The sequence below is a fragment of the Odontomachus brunneus genome, unplaced genomic scaffold (assembly GCF_010583005.1).
Source record: "Odontomachus brunneus isolate Ranch 3 - 2012 unplaced genomic scaffold, Obru_v1 Obru_scaffold_003, whole genome shotgun sequence".
In the NCBI taxonomy this organism is placed as follows: Eukaryota; Metazoa; Arthropoda; class Insecta; order Hymenoptera; family Formicidae; genus Odontomachus; species Odontomachus brunneus.
Genome location: NW_022639453.1, coordinates 3,942,220 through 3,948,204, shown reverse-complemented (window position 1 = coordinate 3,948,204; position 5,985 = coordinate 3,942,220).

Below are 5,985 nucleotides of genomic sequence, written 5' to 3'. Positions count from 1 at the left end.
CAAAAAATTAGATGCCGCAAAAGTTGTTTCGGATGTGACATTGGGCAGTCCATCGAAAGCCCGAAAATACAGAAAGTCTTTAGAATTTACTCCAGGAAGCATTCTTTCCGCTGATTCTGCTCTTTCGCTTATAATTGAGCAGAAATTATCAAAAAGTCAGTATCTGGGACTACGAGCTGTAAGCAAAGAAAACAATTGTAAATTATTTCCGTCATATCACACAGTATCAGAAGCTAAAAGTAAATGTTATCCGCTGAGATCAGGCATGATCATAACTGAATGCAGTGCCGAAGTCAAATTACAGTATTTATTGGATCACACAGTTCGAAGAATTTTATTGGTTCAAATGGACGTTATAAAGAGCTTGACTTCAAAAAACGTTCGCAACTTAAAGTTAATTTGCAAGTGGGGTCTTGATGGTAGCTCTGGCCAGAGTATGTACAAGCAAAAATTTAGTGATGATGACGGAAGCAAATCAGATTCGAGCATTTTTTTCACTTCGCTTGTGCCACTACAGCTTGTATCTGTTGATCAAATGACAAATGCAGAAATTATTGTATGGAAAAATCAAAGACCTTCATCTCCTCGATTTTGTCGGCCCATAAGGATTCAATTTTTGCAAGAAAATACCGAAGCCACCGTGAACGAGACAGATAACATTAAAGAACAAGAGAGTAAACTTGTCGCTTTTCAAACGGTTATAGACGGAAAAGAAATAAACGTATCTTATAATCTTGCCCTAACAATGATAGATGGTAAAGTTTGCAACAAATATATTAAAATGTTTCGAGAAGACTTCTCACGAAAATGTACTCGTACAAAAACTATGGAAGATGTTTTTTTACGGCTGTTAGTGGCATCAGATCCATTTATTTCAAGCTTACGAAAATTACCTACCAAAAAATTAAAATCGTTGTCATCAGAAGCAGTGCAATTAATAATTCCGCCAACTATTGAGATAACTGATGAAAGCTTCAACATTTCTACAATAAAATCATCTGACATAGATACTGATGATTCAACAGACTCTGAATAATTATTAATTAAATCTAATTATTTTTAATTTTATTATTGGACTATATTTATATTGTTTCACTATATATGCGTTGTCAAATTATATTTTAATAAATATCTTACTTTTTTACTTTTATTTCATTTCTTTTATTAAGTTCTTAGATCTTTTATTATAAGAAAAAGCGTAATATTATTTATAACGAGTTTCTGTTTAAATATTATAATTTTTATTACATTCTCAGTATTTATTTTCTTTATTTTTTATTTCGCATTTGTAATTAACAATTATTAAGAAAGCAGGGTATAAATTTTAGCCTAAGTAACACATTTTTTTTCATTTACTTCGGCCATATTGGATACGCCATTTTGTTTTTTGAAATTTGCACTTCAGATTCGTAATCAGCGACGTCGAAAACATTTATATACCAATTTTTACAAAAATCGGACAACGACTTCATATTTTAGCCACGTTTTCGGGATTCTGTCCCACTGTGCGTCATTTGAAAAGATAGCGAAGCAATGCGGGTGGTGTGAGTGGCATAGAATTGTGTATCTCAAAAAATTATTATATGGATCGGCTAAACGTTTCGCTAATGATAAGTGCATTGCACAGTCGTGGGAGGAGTTAAAATGTGCACTCATTGGCGAGTTTGAATATTAAACGAATAATCAGCAAGTACACAAGATGCTCAGTACCATATCAAAACGATCGAGTGAAATGTATGAGGAATACATGTATCGGGTTCGGCAGCTAGCCAGTTATAGCGAAATGGAACTAGAATCCAAGATCCAATATATTATAAATGGCATTAAATACGATAAAATCAAAAAAATCCATTCCGTACAGTGCGACAACGACTAAAGAATTGGTGAGACAGAAATTGATGCAGTATCAGGTAGAACAAGCAAATCGGAATAAAGATACTACTAGTACATCAGTCGATTATGTAAAACCTTGGCCGCAGCACCGAGGCTGGGATCCAGAGATTGACTTACCCACAAACAACGATGGCAGCGAAGACGACGATGGTTTAGATTCCAAGGATGCAAATAATCTTTTAGTCATCGGGGCCGAATGTGGGAACAAAAGTAACGCGGCAGTTGGCGCGCTTGTAACGCAACGCACTCGCAGGGCCCTCGCGAAACAAAAGACAGAAAGAAAAGAGACTCAGAATGAATAAGATGTTGCTGGGTGATTCGCGATTCATGTATTATATCATACTGTTTCTTTAATTAAAATATACGCCTGTGTTTTATACTAAATGTCGATTTCGGCCTTCTGATATCCTACATAATTATATGCAATTGAATGATTTACTAAAATTAAAAAATCATTTTTCTTTTTAGTAAATTTTTCACTATGCATTTGTCTTATAAATATAAATAAAAAATTGTGGAGTTATCCATTATCAGTTTCTTCACGTCGTGATTGTCATGATAATCATGAAAGTTTATTTGGATATTTTATGTTTGCAATATTTATATACTGTTTACTCAATATTTCGCTCTATTCACACATTACATTGATCGAAAGCGTGTTATCGTCACGCTTTTATAGCTAAATACGACTTCATGATTAAAGTGTACGTGCAAATCACGGACTTATTCCGCTCTGAATACTTGACCGTTAACAACAATGTTATTCGATAGCCGACCCCGATCGTCTGGATTTACATCATCTCTAACCATAATCCGCCTGCTCATCAGGCCGCGATAAATCACAATTTTCCGCGATCGTCCTGCTATTACGTGTATTGATTATAGGTGAATGGCAAGCGAGAAATTACGCGCGAGATGAAACATTCATATCCAATTAACGACGGTAAGTTTCGGTTCGTCGCGGCGGAGAAAGTGGCATGCAAGCAAAGAAGCAAGAGTGTCCCAACACACAATTAAAGTTCGCATCTTCGTATTTAATATACGGAGTAAGGCAATCACTATCATCGCTTCGAATATGTCCGTTATTTTAGACAATATAAGAATATAGCGCTTACAAAAATTTTATCGTTTCGGAAGAGACGTTACGCAATGATAATTATTCATCTGTGAGTGGATTTTATGATTATTTTGTGACTAAATACATCTGAAAGACTTCAGGGTCGCTTTCAATTTTTTTTAATAGAATTATAATAGCTTTTCTAACATAAATAAATTCCTCTTATCTGCATATAAAAATATAAGAATAATAAAATTATCAAGAAGTAAATACTTTCCGAGATATTTTCCATTTTATTCTGTTTTTATAATACAAGATATTAAATATCTCGTAAAATATTTGCTCTTCGATAACTTCACCTTAATATTTCTGCACATACAATAACGGCTAAAATTTATCGTTATAAAAAAAGACAGAAAAAGCTTAAACAAAATTCCGTTGTATTTTGCAGATTTATTGACATATCAATGCGCATTAATATCACCGATTGATCTTGTTATTCTATGTACAAAAGTATTTAGGTAACGTTGTGAAAAAGATTAGGTAAAAAAGTGAATAGTTCACAAGATTTTATATTTTATACTGAAAACTTGTATCTCCTGGCGAAAATAAAGAGTGCAAAAAGAAGTAAAAAGAAAATGATGGAAGTACTAATATTTTTCCACTTCGTTTCGAAACATTTTGATACCTTTGTATTATTTTTTTCATATTCCTTTATATTTTTACACACTTTTTCCATGCTTTCTGCCACTGTTCCCCTTTCTTTCATAACAGTAGTGTTCGGAAATCCTTGTTTTATCTATCTTATCGATCCAAAAAATATCTTCTATTCATTATTTTTTGATATTCTTTTCTGCCGTGCACTTTTTTTCAACTATTACGTTACTTTCCAAAAAATTCTATATACACCTTCTTCGTTATTCTCTGTAATTCCAAGTGTAGTTATCCAAGTGTGGTGTGTCTATGCACGTGTAGACAAAATATAACATATCTCTCAATATAAAAAGTAATATAGTGGGTAAGATAGATTATTCACAATTTAAAGACCCGGTTTCAAACCCTATCAATAATAAGCGTTTTTTTCAAATGTGACTATAACATCTAATCGATTAAATAACTACTTTTAAACAAAATGAACTGACAGTATGAAGTATAAAAACAACTGCAATTAAAGAAAAAAGTTATAAATTTCTAGTATAAGGATAAATAGGATTTTATTATTTTTTTATTATTGAATTCACACAATTTTATTATTTATTATAGTACCTATGTAGTGAATATTTTCTGCTGTAACGTCTAAATTTAATATATCAAAGATATGCTACTTGATATACTGCAAACAACTCAGTTCATCGCACAAATCAATACACAATAATGATGCATGCAATGAATTGAGTTTGTTACAGAGTATCGGTCAGCATACCTGTCAGAAGTCGAAATTGTACATCGTGTGACGACAACTTTATGCGTACATCGTTTTACTGCACTCTACACTACACACACTACTCACATCTACATTTTTCAATGCACTTTTCGTATATCTAATAACATTTTCACTACACTCCTCCGTAATTCCTTATAAACGTTGCACATACACCTCCGTTAGTCTTTCCTATAAGTTTCCATGTATTCTTTCATTTTTGTCAAGGTCATAAGATGTAAAATATTTCGGAAAATATTCACTTTTTACTCCATTACTTTTGTACGCAAAATAATCAGAGGAATTATTTTACGTTAAAAAAAATTTTAAGTGACTTTAAAATATTCGACACATCTTACCTTAAATATCATAAAAAGAATCATTGTCATTTCATTACATTTCTTTAAAAATCATAAAACTGTTGTAAGTATTATTTTCCTATACTGTTCGAAATAATGGAAATATTCAAGATGAAAATAGTTGTTGCCTTACCTTATATATGAAATGTCCTCGGTCAAACACGTTAGTTATCAACTGTGAACAACATTGATCTCTTCCTCTCCCTGCCCGCCCGAGTGAACCAATCTCGAGCGAGTTTTGCCTCATAAACATAACACGACGCTACCTCTTTTAGGAATCTCTTTAACTTTTTACGCTAAATATCTTAACAGTCACGTCCCTAATGAAGATTTCACTAGAGATTTTGCTCAAGAATCAAACTTGGGACGTATTCTTCAGGCGTATTCGAACACTCAATACGCCCTTTTCATTTCAAGTTCCGTTTTTTCTTATACGGGCGTCCCATGTATAAAGTTATCTTAATTTGAGAATCAGAAAGGCGTACTTGCGTTCGAATACGCGACTTGAATACAGCTTTCGAGGTGTACAGTAGTTGAGTTACGCAGTCGGCAGTGCGGAAACGACTAATTCAAGAAGAATCCTCCTTCCAATCTAATCGCTCATGACTCGGAAAGGATTGAAAGTCAATCGACATTTTCGCAAAGGAAACATCGAGACGTGAAAATAATCAGCAAGGGGACCGCGGTTGACAACACGAAGCGTGATCGACACCAGCACGACATCCTGCGGACGGCGATAACGTGCAGTCTGGCCTCTTCCTCGAAACGACATAGTCCGCTCTTTCAAGGTGTAGCGCGGCCGTTGGAGCGCGAGCTGCCGCGTAACCTGTTTTCATTTTTATCGTCGGCATCAGGTTTCAACGCAGGTGAGCCGCGAAGGTGCCGGCCGGAATATGGCAAACCAGCCTACATCTCTGGCGCAACGTTTCCTTCTTCTTCTTCTTCTTCTTCTTCTTCTTCTTCTTCTTCTTCGTTGCCGTCGTCGTCGTCGTCGCAGAAACGCATTGACCTTCGAAACAAGAAGCATCGACGACAATCCGCGCGCGAGTGAGCGAACGAACGAACAGATGCGTGCACGCGAGCTGCATACAAACGTACGATGGTATCATCGTTATTTCGTGACAACACCGATAAAAGTAGTGTATATAATATATATTATAAATATTTTATATATATATATATATATATATATATATATATATATATATATATATATATATTATATATATATATATATATATATATATATATATATA